This window comes from Urocitellus parryii, chromosome 9 (assembly GCF_045843805.1).
Source record: "Urocitellus parryii isolate mUroPar1 chromosome 9, mUroPar1.hap1, whole genome shotgun sequence".
NCBI classification, from domain to species: Eukaryota; Metazoa; Chordata; class Mammalia; order Rodentia; family Sciuridae; genus Urocitellus; species Urocitellus parryii.
In genome coordinates, this window is record NC_135539.1 from 92,798,284 (window position 1) to 92,814,919 (window position 16,636).

A 16,636-nucleotide genomic window follows, 5' to 3' on the forward strand; every position below is an offset into this window, starting at 1 on the left:
GCGCCCTGTGCGCACACGTACGCCCGAGGGGCGGGGCGGGCCCGAGGGGCGGGGCGGGCGCGGCGGGCCTCAGAGCATGCCCAGACGGGGCCGGCGGGAGCAGCCGCGGGGCGCCTGGGGACTCTACTGGTGCAGCTAGCGCCCCACGGCTTTTCTAAGTAAGGATGGGCGGGTTTCTTCCCTTTCGATGTTTTATGATGATTAATTTTAGTGCAGTAGAAAAAGTTAAAAGAACAATTCGGTGAATACCTGTTATACCCTCCACCTAGAACAATTCTTAACATGTTGCCATTTCTGATCGCTCACTCTACCCACCTGTAAGTGTATTTGCTTGCATTTTCAAAGTTGTTGTGTTGAACCTTTGGAAACTAAGTTGCAGACATCATAACAGTCCAGAACTGATACTTTTCCTCGTAACATTTTACACTTAGATACTATAATATTCATTTTCACAGAATAAGAGTGATATCCTGTACTGAGGTGTAGCTCAGTGGTAGAGTTCCTGCTTAGCATGTACAAGGTCCTGGATTCAATTCCCCAAACGGCATAATAATAAGTGAATGGGGAGGGGGACAATATCCTACAAAACTACAATGTCCTTATTACACCTTAAGAAAATTATACCAGCAAACAAAAAAATATACTGACTTAAAGTATGCCGTGTGTGTTTAACCAGAATCCAACCAAGGGTCATCCCCCGCCTCTGATATTGACTCTTTTAGGATAGAAGCTGGAAGCCTTGTAAAATGTTCTGTTTTCAGTATTTGATTTTTTATTTCATAGAGTCATTTAACTTGTTTCTCTATATTCCCAGTGAACTGTACGCTAAGTCTAGATGTTAGAATCTAAAGACTTGATTCAAGTGAAACATTTTTTAGGGGAAAAAAAATACTTAAAATGATATTATTCACTTCATATTGCTTCACTTCATATCAGAAGGTGTATAATATCAAGTTGTCCCACTTTTAATAAAATTAAGTTTGATCCGTTGGTTAAAGTAGTAGCCGCTAGATTTCATTATAAACTTAACACTTTACAGTATAGTAAGTAAAAATGTACTAATATTAATATTACAGTAATATTAGTAACTGATATGGGTGATATTCTGGTACTGTGAGACTGGCCTGATTCCTACAACCTGGAGAGTCAGACTTTTGAGACTTAACTGGAATAGTTTAGAAGTTTTTTTGTTCTGTTTTTTAAATATTTTTAATTGTAGATGGACACAATACCTTTATTTTGTTTAGCTTTTTTGTGGTGCTGGGGTTCAAACCCAGTGTTCCACGTGTGCTGCGCAAGCGTTTTACCACTGAGACACAAACCCAGCCCCAGAAGTGGTTTTTGATTTGGAAAAAGAACAGTAGATGAGGATTCCAAAAACATGGATTTGAGTCCCAACTCTACCATGTGATCTCAAGTAACTTCTAAACCTGTTTGAAGATGATACTTTAAAGAGTAATGAGATTAAATCTTTTGAAAGAATTTGAAAAATCTTTAAAGTACCATATAAATGTAAAGAATCATTAGACTGAGTTAAGATTTTTCAGTCTATAATATATGATAATGCCTGTGTACTGAATGCTACCAGTGCTGTTAGGATAATTATCTCATACTAGTGGTTCGTATTAAGCATGATACATAGAAGAAATCAAAATATTGTTTACTGAACTAAATAGCATATCATAAGGAGATCCAGAGAACCAGGTCCCCAGTTACTAAAGACTGTGAGAAAGACTTCTCAGGAAAAAATATGTCAGATGGAATGTAGTCTTAACAGTTCCAAATGTGATTCCAGATATCCAGATATGACCCATTTCCCCTAATGTATGTCTTATTCCTCCCTCCCTCACCCCTGAAAGTCAACTTGATGAGCCCAACCTAATTCTATCCTAAGATTGGGAGCCATCAAGGCACAAAGTTATGAAAAATTCATTTCTGTTTTACTAAGACTGCTATTTGGACTGATCATACTCTGAGGGCTAATCTTGTTCGGAATTCCTGCCCATGCTCTAAACTCACCCATGCCTAGCTCTCATTGACCAGATAACAACCCTCCCTAAAACCTTAGCAGCCCCTCATAAATTCTGATGTTGGAATCTCAATTTAATCCCTACCTTGAAATGTTAAGCCATGTAGATAATTAATCTGCTATCTCCCTTTATATTATGCTTGTCAGAACCCTGTTAGCTGTAAGTTCCCAAGACAACCTCCTTTGTAACTTTTTGTGCTATAAAACCTTTTTCCTGGAGAGCTGGGGGTCTGTTCTCAGGCTCTGCAATTTTGGGTGAGACAGTCGCTGGCCAGCTCACTTGTATATACAATATAAGCTTGCTTTAATTTGGTTAAAATTGGAGTTGGTGGTCTTTTCTTTGCATCGGGTTCAACAAACTTACCCTGAAGCTTATAGGAGTGCCCCCTTCATTGTCTTTCCCCTAGCCTGTACTCTGCTTTACTTCCTATTGTCTGAAGCTTGGATGTAGGGCTGATGATGAGCCATATTCCACTATGAAGAAAAAAGCAACATCACAAAAAATGGTGGAGCAGGAAAGGAAGCGCCCTATACCTCTGGACTGTTCACCTGGTTGGACTGTTAAATGACAAAGACAGCTTGTTAAGTCACTCTTTTTCAGTCTGTGTTAAGGAAGCTATACTAATATTGTCATTTCCCAGTCTTTTTTGCAGTAAATGTGCAGGCATAGATCTGGAATTTGCCCATTTAACTCACCCACTGCAGAGTTGTGACAGCTGAAGGAGTTCCAGAAGTTCAGGTTGTTAGCAGTGTCAGCAACATGCCCTCACTGGACCAGTTCTGAGGCCCAAAGTTAGTGGATATAGAGACCACATACCCCATACCTATTTCTCCAGCCCTCCTGGCAATCATGTGTGCAAGAATTCCAACCCTTTAGTAACCTCTGTCTTAATTCAGCCACAGAATCTGTTTATTTGCAAGCCAAAAACTGGCAACCATACCACTCTTCACCCTCTCACAATGCCCAACTGTACTAACCTTCTTTCAGTTCCTGAAGAGTGCCACAGTCTTTCTCACCTCAGGGCCTTCCCAAGCATAAAACGCACTTGCATGTGAGTATGCACACCCATGTTCAACCCATCTCATGGTTAATTCCTTCATTTTAATTCTTAGTAAGCTAAGGCCCCACTAATGACCCTATTCAAGAGACCTTCTCGGCCTGGGGTTGTGGCTCAGTAGTAGACAGCTCACCTAGCACTAGAGCTCTTGTCTAGTATGTGTGAAGCACTGAGTTCAATCCTCAGCACCACATAAAAATAAATAAATAAAATAAAGGTATTTCATCCATCTACAACTAAAAAAAAAGAAAGACCTTCTCAGAATGCTCCATTTACACTAGGGTCCAAGTGAAATTTTATAGGAAAACAGCCTTTAATCTTTTTAACACATAATGATTTGCAATTATTTCTTATTGTTGTCATTATTTCACTCATTTAGTATTTCTTACATATTAGATATACATTCATATCAATGGTTTAATCACTGTATCCAGAACTTAGCATAGAACTTTCCCTGTTTTTTTTTAATTTATGAAAGTACTTGTTTCTGTATATGACACTAACAGCTTTCACACTCAATTATTATAGTGATTTTCACTGCAATAATGAATGTATATTTACATTTCAATTAACTGGCAACACATAAAACATATAAAGATATTTCTCATCTCAAGTAGACTCTAGATTCTTACCTAAACAGGAAATGAGTATGTGGATATTAACAATAAATCCTAAAAAGTCTTTGTGTGTATTAATAGTTACATTTGATAGATATAATTATACCCATGAGTTCACATAATTATTAATCATATACAAGTTTTGGGATTTCAAGTACAAAGCTGAATAGTTTATTTTGGCCAAATACGAAATAAAAGCTTAATTTTGTGACACATGACCCCATACCAGTTCTGAATATGCAATTTTTTTGTGGCAAGTCTTGAACAAAGGGTGCTTAACTGTGGGGAGCCATTCTCACACGTGATCGGGTGCCTCCCGTTAAGGGTCTGAGGCACTTTGGCAAAAGTCGAAGTTTTTCCCGGCCCTTTCCTGATGAGAGAGCCCATCCCTGTGGGGGTGTGCCTGACCACTGACCCCGGGGACCCAATCACTGACCCTGACCTTGGAGTGCAGCCCCCCCCTCAACCTTCATTGGATGGAATTCTCCCCTGAATCTCTTGTTCCCTAATAAAAGACTAGTCCCCGGCATGCTCTCTCTCTCTCTCCTGCTAGCCCTGAGTAATCCCTGTTGCCCTGCTGGGCGGCTAGAGGAGCGAACCAGAGAGGGGAGCCGTCTCGGACCTAGCAATAGAAATAAGGTAATTGAGTCTTGTGTTTTTATTTCGATCTCGTCTAACTAACTTTATGCCTAGAACCTCATTAATGAAACCACTGCGCAGCCCACGTGGTAGATTCTTAACCACTGAGCATCATCCCCCAACCCTTTTATTTACTTATTTATTTTATTTTTGAGACAGCATCTTACTAAGTTGCTTAGGGTCTTACTAAGTTGCTGAGGCTGTCTTTGAACTTGCAGTCCTCCTGCCTCTACCTCCAAAATTACTGGGATTACAGGAATGTGCCACAGCACCCAGCCCAGATACACAACTTTGTATGTCTGCGTGTGTGTGTGTGTGTGTGTGTGTGTGTGTGTGTGGTGCTTGGGATTGAGCCAAATACACAACTTTTAAGATAGGAAAAACAACTGATGAAAAGTAAATCTCTTTCACATCACTGTCAGCTAATGATCTGGTTCTCTTGAGCACTGTTACCAGTTTTTTCTTTCTGTACTGGGGACTTCATGCATGTTAACCATGTGCTCTACACACCACAACCCCACCAGTTTCTGTTATATCCTTCATAGATCTGAATATGTTCTACCATTTGCATCATGTATATGCAAGCAAATATGTATATATAGAAGCATTTGTTTTTGTGGAAAATTATAGATTACTATTCATATTGTGATTTTGCTAGCTTTGTTGTGTCACAATATCTTTCATTTGACAATAAATTCAATGTTTATTAAAATATAAAATTGGTACAGAAAATGGTGATAAAAGTACAGTTCAATGTGAGCATCTCCAGGTAACCATAATTCATAACAGAACATTATTTCATTCATGCTCTCTCCAAATAACTCAAAGATAATCATCACCCTAGTTTCAAACTCCTTAAAATGCTTTTCCTGGCTTTCAATACTAAATATATAATTATGTAACACATATTTTTAGTATTTAGTTTATTTTGATCACAGTATGTTTTTGGTAATAAAAGTCACTGCAACTAATTCATAGTCACTGATGAGTAGTATTCCATTTTATTAAAAAACCATAATTTATTACTCCATTTAATCCTGATGTCAAAGATCATTGAAGTCGTGGCCTGTTTGGAGCTACTACAAATAATTCTACTGTTTTGTATATTCCACTGGAGATATGTATAGGAATAGAATTGGTGGGTCAAGGGATGGACCTATGTTCAACTTTAGTAAATAATGTCAATTTTCCTGAATTATTTGTACAGTTTACATTCCTGCTAGCAATGTGTAAGAGTTCCAGTACTTCCTCATGCTCACTGCCACTTGCTAGGAGTAGTCATTTTAATTTTAGCTATCTCATAGTTGTGTAATGGGATGTCATTGAGGTTTCAATTTGCATAGTATGAATAGCTAATGATATTGAGCTTCATAGTTTAGTGGCTATTTAAGCATATTACTTTTTAAAGTGCTCATTTATTGGGTTTACTATATTCACTTCTTAAATTTATTATATGAGGGCTGGGGATGTAGCTCAAGCGGTAGCGTGCTCGCCTTGCATGCGTGCGGCCCGGGTTCGATCCTCAGCACCACATACAAAGATGTTGTGCCAGCCGATAACTAAAAAATAAATATTAAAATTCTCTCCCTCTCTATTTCTAAAAAAATTTATTATATGATTATTGAAATATGTAAAAGTAGAAGACTTGTCTAATAAACCCCCCACATACTCATCATTTTACTTTAACAATGGTCAATACAAAGCTAATCTACTTGACCTCTATACATATCTACTTTTCCTCTTCTCCCTGGGATTGTTTTGAAGGAAAATCCAAACATGGCATTATTACATCCATAATACTTCATTGTTCCCCTTTAAAAGTAATCTGTATCGCCAGGTATATGCTGATAATCTGACTCAGGAGGACCACAGGTTCAAGGCCAGCCTGGGCAACTAAACAAGACTCTGTCTCAAAATAATAATAATAAAATAGGGCTGGGGATATGTCTCTGAATAGTAGATCACCCCTAGTTTCAAACCTCAGTACTGAAAAAAAAAAGATTAATGAGAGGATAAAGGGACAGATAAATAAATTGATGGGTATAAACAGAAACGTGGTGGTGGCATACAAGGTTCATGCTAAATTCCTTCAATTTTTCTGTATGTTTGAATTTTCTTAATATAATGTCAAGGGAAAAATGCCATCTTCTCCACTTATAAAGTTCTGCTATGGCTAGTAGTATATCTCAGTGGAAAAATGTTTATCTAGGATGCATGTAATCCTAGGTTTGATCCCCAACAATGCAAAACAAAACAAAACAAAAACAAAAATACCTAAAAGTTTCATAAATATTTTCTTTTTTCGTTTGTGTTTGGAGATGGTTGGTTTGATTGAGTCCAAATTAAGGTGACATGTGACATTGAGGTAATATGTCTCTTTGTTATTTTTCTTGATTCTCTTGTCACTTTGGAGATATAATAGTTCACAGTGCAGGCAAGAGATACTTAGACCTAGGATCAAATCCTTTCACCAGAGCCAGCAGCAGAACTCTCATTCAGCTGTTGATGCTACAGTAGGTCATTGTGATTCAAGAGGCTTTGGCTGTTAAGAGATCTCTATTTGGACTGAATTGCCAGATTCGTGGGACCACAATAGACCTCCATGAGCCGAATCCGATGCAATCACACAAGAGTCTTTATTGCAAGCTCGAGCCTGGACTCACAACCGTTTCCAACTCAGTGGTCCCAGGGAGTGAGTCCCGGTCCTTTGTTCAGTGAGATTTTATAGGTTTGGGGGGGATACTCTATGCTTCACAACATCATACAGCAAATCATTCTATACCGCGGAAAAATCAAACAACTCTTAACATTGATTAGCACATTCACTGGCGGGAACAAGTTGGGAAGGGGTGATTGGTTAGTACAAGAGGGGGATTCCTTTGAACTGATTGGTTTAGGCCACTAGGGCTGTACATGCTAAATTATATGGTTTCCCAACATGTTATCAACCACCATAAACTACTGGGGGGGTCATCTGGTATCCCAGGTATTTTCCCTGTCATGCTGATTGATGGTTGCTAGGGGGTTGCTATGGGTCCTCATCTAGCCTAACTGAATCAGGGACACCTGGCGCTGCAGATCTCTCCTGTTATTTGTAGACAAACAATTCAACCTCAGGGTGGGTATGTGCTTAGGAGTGCTCTGTGGGTTTTTCCAAGGACAAGGGTCATGCCCCCTTCCTTGGACAGGCTTTGCTCTGAGGTAGAGGCTGGTTTCTCAAAAATGGAGTCACAGCAGTTTCTCAGGACCCATACTTGCCAACAGGGCCCAAGATATTTTGTCTCAGAGCAAAGGTAAAGCTGGAATTATTTAGCTATTCCCCAATTTGCTTCTCAGGGGCTAACCCTGGAACTAAGAAGGAAAAAGAATGCTGCACAGACTCGGAAGAATCTCTCTCCATACTTAGAATTTTTCTTACCAAACTAGATCATTCACTGGCCCTTGGTTGTCCCAATGGACAGAGGGTAAGGAAGCTTCAGATTACAGGACCCTCACTTAAAAAGCCCATTTCTAAGGCCAACTGTGCTCTCCTTGGTGGACATGGGAAGGAAGTAGCAGCTTCAGGTGCACAGGAGTCATAGAGCTCTGTGGCAGCCAGAGCATCACTCCCTATTTCCTAGTGGTTGTTTTGAAGCACTACTACCAGGCCTCAACATCCTCCTGTGGGGGAGGACCAGGGACTTTGAGGACTGGCTTGAGGTGAACCTGTGACCCTGTGGAGGGAGCTCAAAGGGCTAGAGTCCCAAAGGGCTTCCCCTTAGGCAAGAAGCATCATCAATGCAAGAAAATGCTGAGGAAGTTAAGACACATGGAATTACCAATAATTTAGTTAAGAGACTAAAAGATTTTCTGAACTCTTAATATTCATAAAATTTTAATCAACCATGTTATAAAAATTATCTTTTCTTTATGGAAATTGATGCAATAAAATTATTGCCTTATGAAGAGGCAATCAAAATATGCAGCCAAATATATAATAGAGCTCTGTCACTATTGATGATAATATTATATTTCTAGCCAGTTGTGGTGGTGCATGCCTGTAATCCCAGCTAGTCAGGAAACTGAGGTAAGAGGATCATCAGTTTCAGGCCAGCCTGGGTAATCTAGCAAGACCCTGTCTCTAAACAAAAAATTAAAAAACAGCTCAGAGGATAGCTCAGTGGTAGAGAATTCCTGGGTTCAATCCCTAGTACCAAAAAAAAAAAAAAAAAGTTTTTTTTTTTAAGTGATGTTTGTAGTATTTGTCAGCTTTTAAAATTTTATGATTTTTGTGACTTTTTAATTCCAAATATTTACTTTTGTACTTAAATTTGAACTCATTGATTTGTGTGTATATGCATATGTGTGCACTAGAGATTGAACCCAGAGCCTTGTCCATTCTAAGTATACTATCTACCACTGAGCTACACCCTTAACCCCAAATCCTTTTTCTTTTCTTTACTTTTTTTTAGACCGGGGATTGAACCTAGAGGTGCTTTATCACTGAGCCACATCCCAGCCCTTTTAATTTTTTTATTTTGAAACAGGGTCACAGTAAGTTGCTTAGGGCCTTCCTAAATTGCTGATGCTGGCCTCAAACTTGTAATCTTCCTGCCTCAGCCTCCTAAATTACTAGGATTATAAGCACATACATACCACTGCACAAGGCTTTTTTTTTTTTTTTTTTTTTTTTCTGAGACAGGGTTTCACTATGTTGGGAAGGCTGGTCTTAAACTTGCAGTCCTCCTAACTCAGCCTCTCAAGTTCCTGGATGGTAGGCATGGAACCTCACACCATTCAAAATAACAGAAAGCACTCAAACACATACTTGTGCACCAATGTCCACAATGGTATTATTCACAGTAACCAAAAATATAAACAACCCAAGAGAACTAGGAATATTAAGAGAGGTTCATTGTGTTTGAGCAGAAGTCTCAAACAGATAATAAGGAAAATAAGGAAATAACAGATAATAAGGAAATCCTGGACAGGACCCTGAATCTGACCATCCTTCTTTAAGTCTTGGAAAATGTTTTGATGTTTCTAATGAAAATCCTTCCTCATTGCTATACACAAAATCCAAATTGATTTCTTAAAAATACACATAAAAATCAATGTTTTCTCACACTAATTACAAATTTTCATATCGCTGCTTTTCATGAGCAAACCCCCAAAAATATGGAATGATGTGCTTCAATTCCTCTTAAACCCTAACTGTACATTTAACCCACTGTTTTATTAGCAAGAGGCAAATTAAATAGTAGCTATAAATGTTTAATATGGAATGAGCCACCAGCAGTTTTAGTAATAAACTGAGTGTACATTTAACCAAGAATTACTGAATTATTCCAAAAGTCTTGTACATGTATTATCAGGAAGCTAGAATTTTTCTTTGAGCCATAGACTCATGCAAATATATATTCATTGGGCATGGGATTCTCAAGCTCTTCCTTCTATTAATCCCAAGGGCCAGTTCTGAGACTTACATGTTACCAACTACAGTCAGCACTTCAGGAGCACAGCAATTTTAGTAGTTATACTCAGAAAGTTCCTGCAGTAATATAAGAATGGGATGCTATTGATGAGACCTATAAAGATAGTATTTGTATCAGGACCCTTGGTAAAATGTGGTAGAATTCCATCTCAAACTAGTTCAAACAAAAAAGAAAATGTTTGGCTTCAAGCATTTGTTTAGCTTTGAACATGTATGTGGTTTAAGGTACAGCTAGTCACGTTGATTTCTCCTTATTTCTACTTTCTCTGTAAACTTTTCATTCTCTATGATTTTCCTTGAGGAGTGGGCCAAGAAGAAATTATCCTCCCCATGTTATTTAAAATGCATTTTAAATAACTTGTCAGATAATTATAAAATTTCACAAATAAGGAAACTATGTAATTAAATCTTTTTGATTTTGCACAAACCAAAACCAATAAGTAACCTGCTATATACCATTCTATAATTTCATAAAACAAATGGTAATGTTCCACAATAACACAAACTTTTTGAAGTTTACTTGATTTTATTGTACATAATATTTTATGTAGTTGGTCCCAATGTTGTTCACACTGACTTGAGGGAGATGTTTTGGGTTTCTATGCTCATAGTTGCTCAGTTTCTTTCAGGATCAAGGTGGATACTTTCATATTAAATCTAATTTTTAATTCCTTCTTTGGCAATTCTTTCCTGAATTCTTTGATTTGCATAATTATACCTGCAGTGAAACCAGCATCCTGAATCACCAAGATAAATCCTCCTACTCCAACATCTCATGATCTTCTTATTCTACCTTCCCCTTCCTGGGCTCTGCTCTGACTGGCAGCTATGAGGACCAATCCGCTCCTCTAGCCCACCTTGCAACCCCCGCCAGGGCCTTGAGAGCCAGGAACTTTTTTTTAACCCAGAATACAAAGCATACCTGGTTAGTCACCTTTCTGTTACTATAATAAATCCCTAAGATGAATCAACTTATAAGGAGGAAAGTTTTACTTTGGCTCATAATTTTAGAAGTTTCAGTCTATGTTGGTTGGCTCATTGTTTTTGTGTCTGTGGTGAGGCAGAACATCATGGATGGAGTGATTAGCAAAGGAAGCCCTCACTTCAAGGCCACCAGGCAGCAAATGAAAGACAAGGGGCCAGGGTCCCAATATACCCCTCAAGGGCTGTTATGGTTTGGATGTAAGGTATCCCACAAAAGCTCACATGTGAAACAATGCAAGAAGGTTCAGAGAAAAGGTGATTAGGTTATGACAGCCTTAACCCAATCAGTGAATCAATCACCTGATGGGATTAATTGAGTGGGGACTGAAGGCAGGTGGGGTGTGGCTGGAGGAGGTGGGGCTTTGGGGTATGTATTTGTATCTGGTAAGTGGGGATCTCTCTTTTTGCCTTCAGATCATCAAGTGAGCCACTTCCTTCTGCTAGTCTTCCACCATGATGTTCTACCTCATCTTGAGCCCCAAGGAATGGAGCCACCTTCTATGGACTAAGACTTCTGAAACCATGAGCCCTCAAATAAACTTTTCCTCCTCTATAATTGTTCTGGATCTGGTCTTTTGATCGCAGCAGTGAAAAAGATGAATAAAACAAATTGGTACTGAGAAGTATGATCTTTGCTATGACTAAGAAGTTATTAGAGTTTTTTGGAATTAATTGGAGGAATTTTGAGATGTGTAGTGGTGCAGGCTGGAAATGCTTTAGGTTGTGATAAACCTATCCTAATTCCCTCTTAAGATTTGGAGCCATCTCGTCACAGAAACATGAAAAGTTAATTTCTGCTTTACTACAAATTACTGCAGTTTCTAAACTTGATTGGAATGTCTGCCTGTGCCATGAACTCACCCATGCCTGGCTTTCCCTGAGCAGATAACAACCCTCTCTGAAACCCTAATGGTGCTTCACTAATTCTAATGTTGGGATCTAAATTTACTCCCTAAGTGCTGAACCATTTAGACCATTAACCTACTACCTTTGTATTATGCTTGACAAAATCCTGTTATCTGTAAGTTCTCAAGACACCCCCCTTTTGCAACTTTTTGTGCTATAAAACTGTGCTCCCAGGGAGCTAGAGGACTGTCTTCTAGAAGACCAGAATGCCAATAAGTCTCTGGATAGTAAAGACAGGGCTCCACCTCTATGCTCAAAGTTGCTGAATTTCTTTCAGGATCAAGGTGGGTGCTTTCATATAAAATCTAAACTTTGATTGTAGAGGAGGAGGAGGACTCTATTGGACTTTGGAGTAGAAGCCACTCGTGTTAGGTTCTGGGTGAGAAGTTGTCTTCATTTTGCCCATGTCCTGAGACTTTCTATGAGACTGTTTTTAAAAGTGATGAACTTCTTAATCTGGTGGAAGGAATTTCTAAGCATCATAGAATTCAGGAAGTGGCACGGATATTGCTGGTAGCTTTTAGCCAAGTTTATGTGATATTCAGAAGCAGAAAACTGAGCAAAAAGATTTGAAAAACTTGGACTTGAAAGGCAGGAGTAAAACTAGGCCAAGGAAGTTGCAGTTGTTAAAGACATTTTCCCAGAGACTATAAGAAAGATGGCCTAACGGTATCTCAAGAGCTGGCAAGACCACACCCTCCTCAGGCTCAAGGAAATAAAAGTAAAAATTCTCTGAGACCAGTGGGGTACCCTTCTTACACAAGGGGGGCTAGGATGTTTTTCAACATGCTCAACTACCCAGGCACTCAGGCTGCTGCCGCCAAGGTCCCTGGAGGCTTGGCTACTGCTCAAGATGGTGGCGGACCTTGATGTCAACCATTATGCTGGAGTTAGGGAGTCATGGGTACTTCCACCAAGATTTCAAAGGAAGGCCTGGGAGGCCAGGCAAAGTGCAGCAGGATCAGAGTCCCTGCGGGCACCCCTGAGAGGCAACGTGTGGAGATGTGAGGAAAAGGCCAAAGCTGTAGTGGAGACCCCCAAGATTAAGAAATGCCAGTAAAGTAGGACATTGTCCTAGGAAACCTGCAGGAATCAGGCAGCCACAAACCAACAAAAGACAACTTGGGCTGCAACCAACATGGTCACAAGGGTGGAGCTACTCAAGCCTTTGGAGAAGACATCATGCCTTGTGCACAGAGCTAAAGGACTTGTTTGTCCAGCTGGATTTTGGTGTTGCTTTAGTCCCATCCCTTCTTTCTATGCCCCTATTTTATGAATGGAAATGTTTACTCTGTACCATTATATGCTAGATACTTGAAAACTGCTTTTAATTTTACATGAGCTTACAATGTGAGATTGCCTTGAGCCTCAGAGAAGACTTTGGACTTGAACTTTGAGCAATCTTGAAACTGTTGAGACTATGGGAATAGACTAAATGTATCTTAAATTGTCAGATGAGTGTGAGCTTTTGGGGATCCAGGGCAGAATGTTATGGTCTAGATGTGAGGGGTCCCCAAAACCTCATGCATGGACTAAGTGAGAAAGTTCAGATAAGAAATGATTAGGTTAAGAGAGCCTTAAACAAATCAGTGTATTAACCACCTGATGGGATTCAGTGGTAACTGAAGGCAGGTGGGATGTGGATGGAGGAAGTGGGGCTTTGGGGGCGTGGCTCTGGGGTATATATATTTTTATCTCTTTGCCTCTTGATCATCATATGAACAGGTTCTTTCCACTACACTCTTCCACCATGATGTTCTACCTCACTTCAAGCCCCAACTAATGCAGCTACCTTCTATGGATTAAGACTTCTGAAACCATGAGCCCTCAAATAAACTTTTCCTCTTCTACAATTGTTCTGGGTTGGGTCTTTTAGTAGCAGCAGTGAAAAAGCTGACTAAAACAAGGGCACAGCCCCAATGAAGGCATGTAATTCTAAAGCTCCCACTAGGCTCCACTTCCTAGAGATTCCACCACATCTCAATGGTGCAACTGGCTGGGGACCAGGCTTTCAATACATGGGTCTTTGGAGGACATTCAAGATCAAACTATAGCAATACCTGTTAGCATAAATCAGTTTGTGAATTGACCCTAATTGCATTCTTACAATTTAGAGAAATGCATCTTATTTTCTTATTGAAAGATTATGAATATTACAAAAACAAAGTATTCTTAAATACCACTGAAGAGTCTCCTGTTGGAATAACTCAAGCCTTTAGCTCTCTTAGCCACCACCAGCCATCATGGTCTTATCTGTAGTAAATTGTATAGGCAGATATTTTACTTTTGTAAAGAAAACTTTTCTTCAGAGATTCCAATCCAGATTCTTAATACTCCATTTGAACAGTCTGCTAAATTCATTAGATTTGGATGATCCCAATAAAACAACTATCCATTATGCTCAACCACCAACAAAAATGAAAGGCCCTGGGCTGTGGTTGTGCTCAGTAGCAGAGCATTTGCCTAACGTGTGAGGCATTGGGTTTGATTCTTAGCATCACATAATAAAAAAAGAAAGGCATTCTGTCCATTCACAGCTACAGGGGGTGGGTGGATAGGGGAGAAGGGCCCTTTTGGTAAACTATTTTTAGAAGTGCTAAATTCTTTTTCTTTCTTTCTTTCTTTTTGGACGCAGAGGAGCTTAACACTGAGCCACATCCCACATCCCCAACCCCCTTTTTTTTTTAATATTTATTTTTTACCTTTAGGTGGACACAAAATCTTTATTTTATTTTTATGTGGTGCTGAGGATTGAACCCAGTGCCTCAGGTATGCCAGGTGAGCGTGCTACTACTTGAACCATATCCTCAGCCCCCCCAACCCTTTTTTTTTTTATTGTTGGTAGTTCAAAACATTACATCTAATTTGATATATTTCACAGTTTGATTCAAAAGGGTTATGAACCCCAACCCTTTTTAATTTTTCATTCTGAGACAGGTCTTAATATGCTTAGGGCCTTGTCAAATTGCTGAGTCTGGCTTTAAAGTTGCAATCCTCCTGCCTCAGCCTCCCAAGGGGCTGGGATTACAGGCATGAGTCACTGTGCCCATAGAAATTGTAGCCTTGGCAAAAATAGAGTAGTGGATTCAGAGGGCCAGTAGCTCAGGGATATAAGTCAACTAACTATTCTACCCCAAACTGGAGGTTTGGCCACATACAGTCTGAAGGACACTGAATGCCAGACTAATTTCTCAGCCTACAACTAAGAAGCACTGTCAGCGTTCCCGGCAATTTAAACACTCAGGTTATTCCAGGGGAACTGAAATAACTGGGCTCCGCAAAATAACCACACAAGAGACAGAAATACCTTTTTCTTTGGGGTGCTGTGATGGCTCCTCTGACCTTAAGGGTCTGCAGAAAGAGAGACAGAGAGAGCAGGAGCACGTGCTGACCCCTTTTATGGAGAAGCCATTCAAATAAGGCAAGGGGTCAGGTTTCAAGGGGCTGAGTCTAGCTTCATGTCTGCTGTCAGCAGGCTGACTGACCTCTAGGTAGGCCACACCCAAGGGCAGAGTAAGAGAAGGGGACACACAAAAGGCGTTTCCATGGAACATTCTATCCTAAATAGGGCAAGAGATAATATCATAAAGGAACAGGTGAGCATAGCTCCACCCATGAGGATGTAGGAAGCCACGCCCATGCATGAACACACAGTCGCTGGACCCTAAAGAATGGGGCTACCATCTGGGTTACCTAGGCAACCAGATCACAGAGATGCCACACCAATCAGAAGAGGAGACAAATGTGGTCATGTGCTAGTTTGGCCTCCCACAAAGTACATTCAAATACACAGAATGAAAGGTGTCCCCTTCATGCACTTCTATCTTTATTATATTCTCCATTGTTCACACAATGGTATACAATAGTTATATTGCCATAAATTTGGGTTCCAAATTTGAAGCTAAGTCCTATGTCATTTCCTCCTAATTCCCCTTCCTTGGTTATTGTCTATAGGAGTTACTACAGATCTTTGTATTCTCCAGTCCTTTATTCTACTCTGTATGACACTGTGACTGTAATTTCTCAGAGAATATAGCACCTAGCAAGTATTAATTTATCTTTCAACCCTTTCACTCATAAATGTGTATACACGTACACTTTTTTTTTTTTTAAATTTTGTAGTACTGACTTCCTAGTGGTTAATTGTAAGGGACTGCTGCAAAGTTTTGGTTACCTTAGTTAACCCCTTCAAAGGCTCAGGGCATTTTTGACTTCTCTGGATTTTAACATACAACAGGAAAAATGGCACTTAATTTCATATTCTTGGGACACTTATGTTTTGCTTTATTAATTATTTACATATTTCAGTGAATCCACAATAAATTTCTATTTATTTACTTATTGTGCTGAGGATGGAACCCAGGGCCTTAAGACATGCTATATAAGCACTTTATGACAAAGTCATCCCCCAATCCAATTTCCTTTTTTTATAAACTTAAATTCAAAATCTGTTAGATGCAACATGAAGATAGCATGGGAGGCCTACACAGAAGGGAGTATGGGAAGAAAATACATTGTTCAAACACTTGTAGCTCCCTGCTTTGCCAGATTTTCTCCTAAGCTCTTTCTTAACGCATTCGTTCCCAACAGTAATCCATGACACAGGTGTCACTATTACTTGGGTTGGTCAGCTTTCTGTTGCTATGACCAAAATACCTAACAAGAATAATTTGGGAGGAAAAATTTATTTTGGGCTCACCACTTCCAGAGATTGGTCCGTCACCTCCATTGCTGTGGGCCCAAGGTGAGGCAGAAAATCATAGAAGGGCAGAAGCTGAGCAGTGCTACTGATCTCATGACAGCTAGGAAGCAGAGAAAGAGAAAGGGCCACAGGGAAGATGAACCTTTCCAGGGCACACCCATACTGACCCACCTCCTTCCTCCAGTGATGACCCAGTTAGTCCATTCAAACTAGGATAGACTGATTAGG